The sequence below is a fragment of the Ovis aries genome, chromosome 9 (assembly GCF_016772045.2).
Source record: "Ovis aries strain OAR_USU_Benz2616 breed Rambouillet chromosome 9, ARS-UI_Ramb_v3.0, whole genome shotgun sequence".
NCBI classification, from domain to species: Eukaryota; Metazoa; Chordata; class Mammalia; order Artiodactyla; family Bovidae; genus Ovis; species Ovis aries.
Window position 1 is genome coordinate 82,045,215 of NC_056062.1, and position 13,553 is coordinate 82,058,767.

Here is a 13,553-nt window from a genome sequence, read left to right on the forward strand (position 1 = left end):
AGCCTTCCAACCTCACCCCCTTCCTCAGGTCCACTGTGGCCCCCATATTTGAGTCCACCTGGGAACCCGGTCCCCACTCTCTGTATGGCCTAAGCCGGTCCTTCGCTGGTCCTGGAATAAATAAAACACAGGGGACACAGTTCAGACAGAAGTAGAGCTGTGTGCCACCTGCTCTTTTAAGAGGGCTACAGATACAGACAGAATAAACCTGGGCTTCCAGACCCAGACTGGGTCCCCGAGCCAGTTCTAACCCCGCAGAGGCCTGGGGAGCAGCGCTAGAAGGATCCTTATTTTTCAGCCTTTTTTACCCCATCCCACTTTAGAACAGCAGAGGGAGGCCCAGGGATGCTGTCCTGTCTGTGAAAACTCAGTGATGCAGGGCAAAAAGCCACCTAAGGCCAGCTGATTCTCCACTCAAGACTTGGCCAGGCACCCTACAACAGCTCTCAGTGTCTTCTGGGGCTGAATCTGGTCAAAGGGAGCTACGCACAAATGGAGGGAGACTTTGCTGGGACTCATCAGAGGCATGGAGAAGGCAATGGCACCCCACTCCAGTACTCTTGCCTAGAAAATCCCATGGACAGAGGAGCCTGGTAGGCTGCAGTCCCTGGGGTTGCTAGGAGTCGGACACGACTGAGCGGCTTCACTTTCACTTTTCACTTTCATGCATTGGAGAAGGAAATGGCAACCCACTCCAGTATTCTTGCCTGGAGGATCCCAGGGATGGGGGAGCCTGGTGGGCTGCCATCTATGGGGTCACACAGAGTTGGACACAACTGAAGCGACTTAGCAGCAGTAGCAGCAGCATCAGAGGCAACACTCCATCTGGGAGGACAGCCCGACTAGGAGGACACCTGCCTGCTGGGAGGAAGATGTACCTCGTGCCCACCCCACCCCTCACCCAGCTCCTCCCCAGCTGGATGTTAGGACAGACCTGGGCAGAGCCATCTTGGAATCACGCTCTGTTTGAGTCTCATTTTTCTCTGGGGACTCAGCATGGGAAGCCCAGCCACAGCAACAGTAAGACCAGTGAACATTTACAGAAAATCCACAGAGTAGAGAATAAAAGACTTCAATGACACAGGTCCCTAAGCCATAGGTTGAAAGACTATTCAGAAGCATTGAGGGGCAGGGCATCCAGTAGGAAGGCAACTGGAAGGCGAGTTAGCATGGATAAACCCGCTAAATCCAGCCAACCAGCCCCTGTCTATTTTCTTCAGCTCAGTTCAGTTCAGTCACTCAGTCGTGTCTGACTCTTTGTGACCCCGTGGACTGCAGCACGCCAGGCTTCCCTGTCCATCACCAACTCCCTGAGCTTACTCAAGCTCATGTCCATCGAGTCAGTGATGCCATCCAACCATCTCATCCTCTGCCATCCCCTTCTCCTCCCAGCTTCAATCTTTCCCAGCATCAGGATCTTTTCCATGAGCCAATTCTTCACATCAGGTGGCCAAAGTATTGGAGTTTAAGCCTCAACATCAGTCCTTCCAATGAATATTAAGGACTGATTTCCTTTAGGATGGACTGGTTGGATCTCCTTGCAGTCCAAGGAACTCTCAAGAGTCTTCTCCAACACCACAGTTCAAAAGTATCAATTCTTCAGCACTATTTTCTTACAGCCTTTCTTTTGCATCATCTCTTTGGGGACAGAGGGTAGCAGCAGAATCTGCAGGTCCTGAGGATCAGAAAAAGCAAAACTTCCCGCAACTTTGAGCCTGACAGCTTGGTGCGGCTTCTTCCTTATCTGACCTTTCTTTATCTGGCATCTGACCTTTCCAAGTTATCACTACACCCTTGTCTGCCACTTCCCCTGCCCCTCACTTACCAGGCTGTGGGTGTGCAAGGGAAGGATGACTGACCTCAATCAGAAAAAGATGGAGTTCCCCACAGAGACACCCCAGGAAGCCCTAGGACCAGGGTCCTCCTGGGGAAGGGATGCCTTTCCCGAACCTGTCATGCCACCTGAGATTCAGGTCGAGAACCTGCTCTGGGGAGGCGAGTTTGGGTCTGCTGAAAGCACAGACTCTGAGGGTGACAGGTGGTGGTTACACCTGGTTCTCACCTGTTCATAGTAATATAATCCCCAAATGTGGGCATGAGGGCTCCCCCATGAGCCAGAGACCTCTGTGACACTTTCCCTGAATTTGTAGTGTTCAGGGACGTATGCATCCTTCCCTGCCCCACAACCACACTGCTCAGTGAGGGCCTGCCCAGCCTTGGGTGGGTTTCTATCCCCTTGGTGAGCATGGTAGGCTGAGCCATGGCCCCCAGAATATTTCCACTTTCTACACCTAGAACTTGTGACTGCTACCTTATACAGAGACAAAAGGAGGCAGGAGAACTTTTCAGGTGTCATTAAGGGTCTTGAGGTGGGGAGATTACATTGGTTGTCCTGGTGGGCCCCACATGCAATCACACGAGTCCTTATAAGAGGGAGACTTGACGCACACAGAAGAGAAGGCAATGTGACCGCAGGGGCAGACATTGGAGGGACGCGGCCACAACCGAAGAAGGCTGCAGAGGTCAGAAGAAACAGGAATGGATTCTGCCCTAGAACCCCCGAGCGTCTTATCTCTGCTGACACCTTGGTTTTGTTACCAAGTCCAAGCTTGCTCTGCTCGCTGCACAACAGACAAATGACTCCGAGGGACGGGTGTTGAGGCCAGGAAAACGACTTCATTCGGAAAATCAGCTGACCAAGAAGATGGCAGGCTAGCGCCTCAAAGCAACCATCTTGTTGGGATCTGGATGCCAGGTTCTTTTATAGAGCCAAAGAGAGGGAAGAAGGAGCAATTCAAGTCAAAAGGCAGACTAGAGAGGGAGAGGCAGTGAGGAAGTAAAGAGGGTCTTCAGTCTTGCAAAATATCTTCAGGAAGAGCCAGCCTTTGGAAAGGAGTGTGTTACTCTCTTCTTTTTTTGTAGCCATTCATAGGTGGGCTCGTATTTTCTTTGGCTCCAAAATCACTGCAGATGGTGACTGCAGCCATGAAATTAAAAGATGCTTGCTCCTTGGAAGAAAAGCTATGACCAACTTGGACAGCATATTAAAAAGCAGAGACATTACTTTGCCAACAAAGGTCCGTCTAGTCAAGGCTATGGTTTTTCCAGTGTCATGTATGGATGTGAGAGTTGGACCATAGAGAAAGCTGAGTGCCGAAGAATTGATGCTTTTGAACTGTGGTGTTGGAGAAGGCTCTTGAGAGTCCCTTGGACTGCAGGGAGATCCAACCAGTCCATTCTAAAGAAGATCAGTCCTGGGTGTTCATTGAAAGGACTGATGTTGAAGCTGAAACTCCAATCCTTTGGCCACCTGATGTGAAGAACTGACTCATTTGAAAAGACTCTGATGCTGGGAAAGACTGAAGGTGGGAGGAGAAGCGGATGACAGAGGATGAGATGGTTGGATGGCATCACCAATGGACTCAATGGACATGAGTTTGAGTAAACTCTGGGAGTTGGTGACGGACAGGAGGACTGGTGTGCTGCAGTCCATGGGGTCGCAGAGGGTCGGATACGACTGAGCGACTGAACAACAGGTGGTCAGTGACAGATTCTCTCTCTGTGAGGTGAACAAAAGTTCTTTAGTTTACAGTCAAGCAGAGGGGCAGCGTCCTCTGAGCCATATTAAGTATGATTACAATAACAAAAGAAACAAAAAGCAAGTCAAAGGAACAGTTCCAACGTGGAGTCAGAATTGTCTTCCTCCCTGCAACGATTTCAGCCCAGGGATACTGACTGTGCCCTTAACGGCCACCAGAACTATAAGAGAACAAATTTCTGTTGTTTCTGTTGTTTTAAGCCACACAGTGTCTGGCAACTTTTACAGGAGCCACAGGAAATAAATACAGTGAGTGACCTCATAGCATTCATTCCTCTGACTCATTGGACAAGCATCTGCCACGTGCCCACACTATGCCAGGCACTGCTGTTGGTGCTGAGATGCACGGGACAGAGCAGGCCTTGCCCCACGGAGCTGCAGTCCAGCTGCGTGATGAGGGCCCAAGGGTGTGGAGATGACTATCTGAAAGGGCTTGTTCCAAATAATTATGGACGGGATCACAGAGGAGGAGGAGAGAATGGTCATTTGAACGGATCCTTTGTAATAGCAGCTTTTAGAAAACCACATAGACCGCCATAAAAGAGCTGCACCTACTGCACAAATTACATGTAAATACTCTTGTGAGCACAGATGTGCTCTTCAGGGAAACAAAGGTCTCTGGATCCGAGCCACACCCCAGAAGGCCTTCTGTGCCTGCCTGCAGGCCAGCTCCCGGTCGGCCCCTGCACCTCTGCCCTTCAGGGATCACAGGTTCCAGCAGAGGGGGCGGAGCCTCAGCCCTCACAGGCCTGTTACCTAACCCAGCAATAGGGTCCTGAAAGAGTGGCTTTTCAATGTTAATGTAGAGACTGGCACCATGTAATTTACACCAAACCTGAGGATAAGGTCATGACTCCAGGCTCACTTTAGATGAGTCAAAACACATTGGGCCCAGAAGACTCCAGGCTTTCCCACATGTAAGCTGGTCACATCTGCAGCTGGTGACCTCATGTAACCACCCGGCCATTGAACCCCATCTCCAAAGCCGGCTAAGCTCCTAGCATCACCCAAGCATGACTGGGTAACCTGATTCTGCAAAATACCTGCTGATCATCTTGGCCACAGGACCCACTCTGTCTGAACAGCCCGGAAGGAAGCATGGGGGTAGTCCAGGGCAGGGAGGAGGCCAGGATGGTCCACAGTCTGCCCCACCACCAGGGCCCCCCACTTCTGGGGTTTAACAGTAATCCTTCTTTCCACCTCTTCTGAGAATTAACACGTTCAACATTTGCAAATACAATTTGAAAAGTGGTAGGTGTGGAGCCAAGTCTAAGTGATGTTTTAAATCATTGTCATTATTCAGTTGCCTCTGGAAACAATGAACTCTACATTGTCTTTGCTCACTCAGTTCAGTTCAGTCACTCAGTTGTGCCTGATTCTTTGCGACCCCATGAATCGCAGCACGCCAGGCCTCCCTGTCCATCACCAGCTCCCAGAGTTCACTCAGATTCACGTCCATCAAGTCTGTGATGCCACCCAGTGATCTCATCCTCTGTCGTCCCCTTCTTCTCCTGCCCTCAATCCCTCCCAGCATCAGAGTCTTTTCCAATGAGTCATCTCTTCGCATGAGGTGGCCAAAGTACTGGAGTTTCAGCTTTAGCATCATTCCTTCCAAAGAACACCCAGGGCTGATCTCCTTCAGAATGGACTGGTTGGATCTCCTTGCAGTCCAAGGGACTCTCAAGAGTCTTCTCCAACACCACAGTTCAAAAGCATCAATTCTTCGTTGCTCAGCCTTCTTCACAGTCCAACTCTCACATCCATACATGACTACTGGAAAAACCATAGCCTTGACTAGACGGACCTTAGTTGGCAAAGTAATATCCGGGCTTTTGAATATGCTATCTAGGTTGGTCATAACTTTTCTTCAAACAAAAATCTTCCTCTAAACCAGGTTTCAGTAGCTACAGCTATGTGTGTTGGCTAATTCCCACCCCACCCCCACACTCATTTGCCTCCAAGATGGCTGCTCCAAGGCTGTTTCCAGAGTAGAACCTTCCACAAAGGCAGGTTTAACCTGTGTCCTCAGCTCCTGCAAGGCATGACTAAAATTCTTAAACTATCCTGACTGATAAGCATTTCCCTGTGGCCTTGGACCACACTGGATAGTCTAATACTGTGATTTATGGTGGGGACTTGGGCCACATGGAGATGCTCAACCTCCAGAGGGCTGGAGATGAAAGGTCAGCCAAGCCGGTGGTCCACTCAGGTGGGCTTCCCTGGCTGGCAATGTCCCAGGTGCACTGCCACACATCATTGCCAGGAGACGTCGGCGCTGTCCAAGCCTCCACCGGGAGAGGACAGCTGGGAGATCTCCTCTTGGAAATTTCTGCCACAGGTGTTTCTTCCCTTGGCTGAGTCATGGTAATAAACTGTAGCTAAAACAGCTCAGTTAAATTCTGTAAGTTCTTCTAGTAATTTATCAAAATTGAAAGTGGTCTCAGCAACAATGATGGACCACAGAGATTATCACACTAAGTGAAGTCAGTCAGACAGAGAAAGACAAATATCATATGATGTCACTTACATGTGGAATCTAAATTATACAAATTAACTTGTTTACAAGACAGAAATAAACTCAGGTGTGAGTGCCCAGTAGGCGCAGTTGTCTGACTCTTTGCGACCCCATGGACCATAGCCTTCTAGGCTTCTGCGTCCATGGGATTATCCTGGCAAGAATACTGGAGTGGGTTGACATTTCCTTCTCAAGGGATCTTCTCAACCCAGGGATCAAACACACCATCTCCTGCAGGGCAACTGCCTCCTATGTGAGCAGCTGGATTCTTTACCACCAAGCCACCTGGGAAGCCCAGAGCTAGAAAACAAACATGTGGTCACCAAAGGGAAAGTGGGGGAAGAGATAAATTCGGAATTTGGGATTAACGGATACACACTACTATATAAAATAAACAAGGGCCTATTGTATAGTGCAGAGAACTATATTTAATATTTTGCATAAGGTAAAGGAATAGGAAAATGAATACATGTATATATGTATAACTGAATCACTTTGCTGTACACCTGAACATTATAAATTAACTATATTTCAATAGAAAAACAAAAACAAAAAACTGAGGGTGGTCTTGGGGACCCCACCTCTTGCAGTTGGCATCGGAAGTGAGGGTGGTCTTGGGGACTGCCTCTGCACTCTATAAATTGTTAACATTTTCATACCCAAAACCCACTTACACTGACATGTAAGTATCAAAAGATGTGCTTCTTTATTAGCACATTAAATGACAAGTTCTAACAGCAGATTTACTATCTAGTTTTGTAGTATCAAGCATAGCCAATATTTCATGTGGACTGCTGTTGGTGTCAAAATCACAGGTGTTGTTACTACTAGTGTATGTTGTTGCCTAGATTCATCATTGGAGGAGAGTCTTCATTTCAGTTAGAGGTTAGTAAGAATAAGCAGTCTAATTTTTTTCCTATCCAAGGTCACAAACTCCATGAATTCGACCCACAGACCATCAAGGGGTCCAAGGGCCCTGGATTAAGAGGCCCAATCAAGGGCTTGGGAGATAATATCACGCTTCACAGCTGTGTAAGGCCTGCCGCTCTCAATATTATTATTACCTATAACAGCTAATATTCAGTGCTTGCTCTGTGCTAGGCATAGAAAGGTGAAAGTGTCTCACAAATCCGAACCATTATTTTTATATTATATCAGTGAATTTAATGGTTGATTAACAAGTGTCAGGAAGCACTTAACAGGAGGCTTCCTGTGTGCTGTTTTGGATCTGTCAGGAATTCTCTGTTCCTTATTAATTCCTGAATATTCAGGAATTAAGAGGAGAGGCAAGCCTCTCCCAGGGGCTGAGGAATCCAGGCATTTCCTTCCTTAGTTTTTCTATACGGTGATAAGTACCCTCTTCCTTTTTATGAACCATACGGTAAAAGTGATTATTTACAACCCTCTCTCTAATATGGATTGCCTATGTTTTGTATGTCTGGAATTTTAATCTTTATCTTTGCTGAGAATAACTACAGTATATATGCCCACTCCATGTTGATTAAAACACCTTTGCTCCATCAGAGCTTTGGCCCCTGTGTCTTGCTTTCTCTCTCTCTCTCTCTCTCCTTCACTCTCTCAGACTATTTCTTTGGAGCGCAGAGGCTCTCTGAGTTCACTTTCCTGCCCAAGCTTCTAAGACCCTCTGGAGAAGGCACTCTGCGCCTTCATCCCATCAAGAGGGTGCCTGAGGCCTCCATGAACAGAGCAAGCCCCATGCAGGGACTTTATTGGCTTTCTGCGTAAACCAAGGAATATCAGCCTCTTTCTCTCTCCTTTACTTTCTCATCGGTCGACTCCAGACCACCAGGTTCCAGTCCATTAAAGGACCTCAACACAGAAGGAAGTGGCAACCCACTCCAGTATTCTTGCCCTGGAGAATCCCATGTACGGAGGAGCCTGGTAGGCTACAGTCCACGGGGTCGCAAAGAGTCGGACACAAACGAGCAACTTCACTTTCACTTTAAGAAAACAACAGGTACTGCTTTTGGTGAGTTCGACATGGCCAGGCTCATGCCATGTGCTTCCAGGGGATTCTTCACTTAGGCCTCCCGACAACCTCATGAGGTGAGTCTGCTCTGCTTCCCATTTATGGACAAGGTGAGTGCATCTCAATTTAATCAACTTATTCAAATCATGGTGCCAGTAATTAGTAGAACAAGGATTTCAAACCCAGATCTCTTTGACTTAAGACAAAGCACAGCTCCCCCAAATCGGCAGAATGGCACTCTGCAAACAGAGAGGCCGGCAAGGTGCCACCAGGCGACATGCCCACAATGTCCACTTGTGCTCTGGCAGAAAGACAGACCACTGAGGGGAAATAGATACAGTTCAGTTCAGTTCAGTTGCTCAGTCATGTCCGACTCTTTGCGACCCCATGAATCACAGCACGCCAGGCCTCCCTGTCCATTACCAACTCCCGGAGTTCACCCAGACTCACGTCCATTGAGTCAGTGATGCCATCCAGCCATCTCATCCTCAGTTGTCCCCTTCTCCTCCTGCCCTCAATCCCTCCCAGCATCAGTCTTTTCCAATGAGTCATCTCTTTGCATGAGGTGGCCAAAGTACTGGAGCTTCTCAGCACCAAGTCCTGCATGGATTAACAAGCCAATGATTGCCGAGGCTGTGAGGCAGTTCCTGTGATAATCATTAGTGTCTAGATTCCAGAACCACGGGGATCACCGAAGACAGCTGCCTCGCGAAGGGTCTCCCTGGTTTCCCTGAGAATGCCCTTGCTCTGCACCCGGAGAAACCTGCAGGTGCCCCACGGAGCATCAGCACCCTCTGTACCAGGCCCTGTGGGCATCACTTTCTCCCAAGAGAAAAATCTCGGAGTTCCTATGTGTCAGGAACTCTAAGTCTACAGAGCAGCTTCCGGCAGGAAAGCCCATGGCAGAGTCCAGCAAGGGGCTACCGAGCCCTGGAGTGCTGCTTCCTGCTTGGCGGGGCTCAGAGGGGAGACGGAGACCTTCTCGAGGACCAGCAAGTCTGCAGTGTCGGTAGCGGCAGCCGTTCTCACCCGGAGGGAGCCGGGCCGGGTCCACTGGGCTCCCCGCCCAAGCCCTGTGGGCAGCCAGGTGGGAGAGTCTGGGCAGACTGGAGGGCGGGCCCGTGGTGAGCTCAGCTCGCCCAAACCACATTAGCATCACCTGTCACTTGACATAAACAGCCACCCTCCCTACTTCTACCCATGGGAAAGGCAAATTTTCAGAAACCTCATGTCAGCCTCTCCCAACACTTTCAAACATTTTGTGTGGAGCATGTCACAGTATGTAATAACCTCACACAGGTAACGTTTCTTTTACTCTTGTATGAGGTCTGAGAGCCGTAAAGGGCAGATCATACAGCCATTTGGTAAATGAGGCAAGAGGTTCTAGAAGTAAAGTCACTCAGTCGTGTCTGACTCTTTGCAACCCCATGGACTGTAGCCCACCAGGCTCCTGTGTCCATGGGATTTTCCAGGCAAGAGTACTGGACTGAGTTGTCATTTCCTTTTCCAGGAGATCTTTCCAACCCAGGGATTGAACCCCGATCTCCCAAATTGTAGGCAGACACTTTACCATCTGAGCCACCAGCGTGTGAAAAGCCACCACCACGCAGTAAATAAAATGACAGAAAAAAACCAGGTCTGAGTGGGAAGCCCCAGCTCCTTCCACTGCCTCACACTGGCTCCCGCTGAGCTGATAACACACCTGCAGCCCTTCATTCTGATGAGGTGCCTGGGGTACCTCGAAGCAAAGGCAGCATTAGACAAGGATCTCTGGGTGCTCACAGCCTCCCCCAGCCTGCTGCTCCTGCACTTTGCAAGTCCTCCCCCAGGCCCCATCTCCCACCCCCACCTCTCTAGCAAGCACTGCTGGAGCCAACAAGTTAGGCCATTAGACACTCGCCAACACGCGGTCAGCCTTCACCGACCACGGGTAGGGCAGGGAGCAGCTGAAATGAGAGGGTTAGACAATCCTGTCTACACAGGGATCATAAATGCATAATCCTCTGCACTTATTACCTCCAGCTTTTTTGTACAGAAAGCATTTCACAAATAAGTCAGGCTTAGGGTGAGTCAGACAGAAGCCATCCTATCTGCTTAGGTCAAGAAAACCCAAGTGGAGAGAATGTTCTAAGCCGTTCCCTGCAGACAACACAGTCATCACGTGGAATTCGAGTGAGAGGCCTGCTTGGGGGGATTTTCACAGGGCCTGTTCGGAAAACTCCAGGCATACACCTTTCAGTCTCACTGTATTTTCCTTTTTGGTGATGGAGTTTGGGCCTGGTTCCCCAAAGCGGCTCAGGCCCAGTCCCGAGAGATGGCCAGGCCACGAAAGGTCGTTCAGTTCACACACGGTCCTCCTAATTCCTGAGGTCCTCTCTGGAATTTCTGCCCTTTTCCTCACCCTCTTCCCTCACTGTGGTGCCGGGGCATCCTTCCTGGCCCAGAAAAAAAGCAATTTAGTAAAATGATGGCAGGCTAAGATGTCACGTTTCCCAAGAGAGGTGATAGCAGCTCGGCAGAGGAGAGCGTGATGGTTGGGTAAAAGAGGGCGCCGGGTTACTGCCTGGACTGATTGTGTAATTGTACGTCATCTTTTCTTCCCCCCCCTCCCTTGCCTTTCAAACCTTTTTGCACTTGGTTTTCTCTTCCCATCCTGGGACAATATCTTGGGAAGGTCCCCAAATGCTCTGGTCACTTTCAGATATTAACCAGTGATTCTGATTTTCAGACATTAAATATTCGAGGCCAATCTAAGTGGAAACCTTCATCTCAGCCAGCTCAAGGCTCATTCCCTCTTCTCCTTCGGCCCCACACCTGACGCAGACACCCGCCCTGGGGAGGGTCCGGGGCTCTTCCGCCTCACTTTCTACGCCTTCCATATTCACTGCCTGCTTCGCATCTGCAGGTGTGGAGCCCTGAAGAGAGATGAGAAGCAGAGGGGGCAAGTGTCCTGCTAGCTAATGGATTTTCTACTCCTCTCTGGCCAGAATTAGCAAATTAAAAAAACAGGACGCCCAGTTAAACCTGACTGTCAAATAAACAATGCTTAACTTCTTGGCATAAAAATGTGGCCTGCCATGTTTGGGCAGCCTGTGTTTCCTCTGGCAGAGATACGCTGGCTGCCGAATGCCTCCAAGTCATAGAAGGTGAACTTGTTCCCCATCGCTGCCCTAACAAACTGCCACCAACTGAGAGGCTTAAAGTAACAGACAGTGATTCTCTCACAGTTCTTGAGATTTGAAGTCTGAAATGGACTGCGTTCCTTCTGGAGGCTCCAAGGGAGAATCCCTCTCCTGGCCTCTCTCAGCTTTTAGGACCTATCTGCCTTTCTTGGTGCATGGCCCTCTCCACCATCTTCCAAGCCAGCACCATCTTCTCTCTGACTTCTGTCCTCATCCCTCTCTTAAAATGACTCTTGTGATTATATCGGGCCTGCCTGGCTAATCAGGATAATTTTCCCATTTCAAGATCCTTAATCATATCTGCAAAGTCCTTTTTGTAATTAAGGTAATATAACCACAGGTTCTGGAGATTATGGCATATCTTTGCCAATCGTCTACAGGCAGGCTTTTCCCCTATTCTTCAAGGGGGCCATTGGTGGGTTCTTGAAGACCCCTTGCTGGGGATCCCCAGCACTGCCCCGTTCTCTGACCCAGGAGACATGGGTGATGCCCCCTCCAGCTAACTTTCTACAAACATCCCTTAGCTCCTGCTTGAAAGTTCAGCACACAGAGGCACTTTTTTTCACTGGGGTGTCCCTTCCTGAGCAGGTGGAAATTTTGGGTGGGAAGCTTTCAAGACCCATGAGTCTAGGTATCTCCCAGGGTATCAGTCAGGTCAACTTGGACCCCAAGGAAACATTCCAGCCACGGCCCAACAAATTCTGGAAGTGAACACCATATTCAAGAAATAGTTTAATGAAGCCACCTGAGGTGGTATGTTTTCCTCATTAAAGAAATCCTTAGATGTCTGAGCAATCTTTCGATTTTCTTAGATGTAGGCTGGAGGTGGGTGATGTTCCAAGACCAGAGGTTGCCAAACTGGTTTGGATACTTCTTAGCAAATTCTTCATGAATGGTCTAGCATCTCTCTTTAAAATGTGTGTGTTGGTAGAAGTGGGGAGTGGAGAGCAGGAGGCAAGGGGGAGAGTCACCTATTATTCTAGACTTCAGATTTTAGCCAATATCCCCAGACCACTGGAAAAGTCTAGCCCATCCTTCTGGACGAAGAAAAAGATGATCCCCAAAATAAATTTGCAGTGAAGTGTGGAGTCACCTGTCTCAGAAGTATTAACATTTAACAGAGGAGAGAGCAATGATTGACTCGAAAGCATGCATCACTGATGGAAAACTGCCTCACATCAGTGATATACCTCCCCAGGAAGCCCGTCCCGCACCCGGTGTTGCCTACCTGAGTCCAGCATCCGCATTCTGCAGGGGGACGGGGCCTAAGACACGCCTTCAGGCAGGAGATAGAGGGGCCGCAGGCTGAGCAGCTGGAGTTCCCCTCTGTGGACAGATACTCCAAAACGGCAGGAGCAGGAGACAGCTGAGCCCTGCTCAGATAAGAGATAAAAGACTACATCTTCCTCATTCTCGAAGTCAAGGAAACCTCCTTGACGACATGTGCACAGAAAGGCTCCTTGGAAGTCAAAAAAAGGGAGGTGACGTCACCCCATAGTGATGTCACCTACCTACCCACAGGCCTCCTCACTGGATTCATCTTGGCTAAGAGATGCACACACAAACACGGGAGGCTCTGGAGATAAACCAAATATGGACTCAGAGCCAGGCAAAGCAAGGTGATTGGCCCAAGGAAACCCAGAATAAACGCCCCGTATGTGATTCATAGGGCTTCCCTGGTGGCTCAGAGGTTAAAGCGTCTGCCTCCAAAGTAGGAGACCTGGGTTCAACCCCTGGGTTGGGAAGATCCCCTGGAGAAGGAAATGGTAACCCACTCCAGTATTCTTACCTGGAGAATCCCGTGGACGGAGAAGCCTGGTAGGCTACATACAGTCCACGGGGTTGCAAAGAGTCGGACACGACTGAGCGACTTCACTTCACTATGTGATTCAAATTACCGTGAGAGCGCAACTCTCTCTGAGCCCGCCCGTGTGTCTATTCACGTCCCCCTTTCTCCTCCTAATACATTACTTGTTTCACTCCTTTCCATCTCTCCGTTGAAATTCATTTCTACACAGCTGATGGGCCAGGGCCTTGCCACTGGCCTCTGGTCTAGTGGCTAAGATTCAGCGCTGTCTCTGCCGCAGCCTGACTTCACTCCCCAGCTGGGAATCTAAATCCTGCTTCAAGCCACTGCAGGCCGAGATCAACCTGAGTTGGCAGGAAGAGCCCACGATGACCCATGGGACAGCAGCTGGAATGGTGCTGGGAGGGCCACAGGCAGGGCTTGCATGCCTACCCTGCAGGTCTGGAGTGGCCGGCTGTCTA

General features: G+C 49.5%; 1 protein-coding gene across 2 annotated transcripts in view; it reads right to left on the reverse strand.

The window, feature by feature from the left end:
- The window catches only part of PLEKHF2 (pleckstrin homology and FYVE domain containing 2), a 105,232-nt gene that overhangs the window by 32,059 nt on the left and 59,620 nt on the right, over positions 1-13,553 (reverse strand). For both annotated transcript variants that reach the window (XR_009595092.1, XR_009595093.1), the window contains 2 exons: positions 12,514-12,658; positions 1-10,538 (listed from right to left, as the gene is read on the reverse strand). The exon at positions 1-10,538 is cut by the window's left edge and continues 18,122 nt beyond it. The gene's annotated coding sequence lies outside the window, so the exon portion shown is untranslated. The remainder of the gene's footprint in view (positions 10,539-12,513; positions 12,659-13,553) is intronic.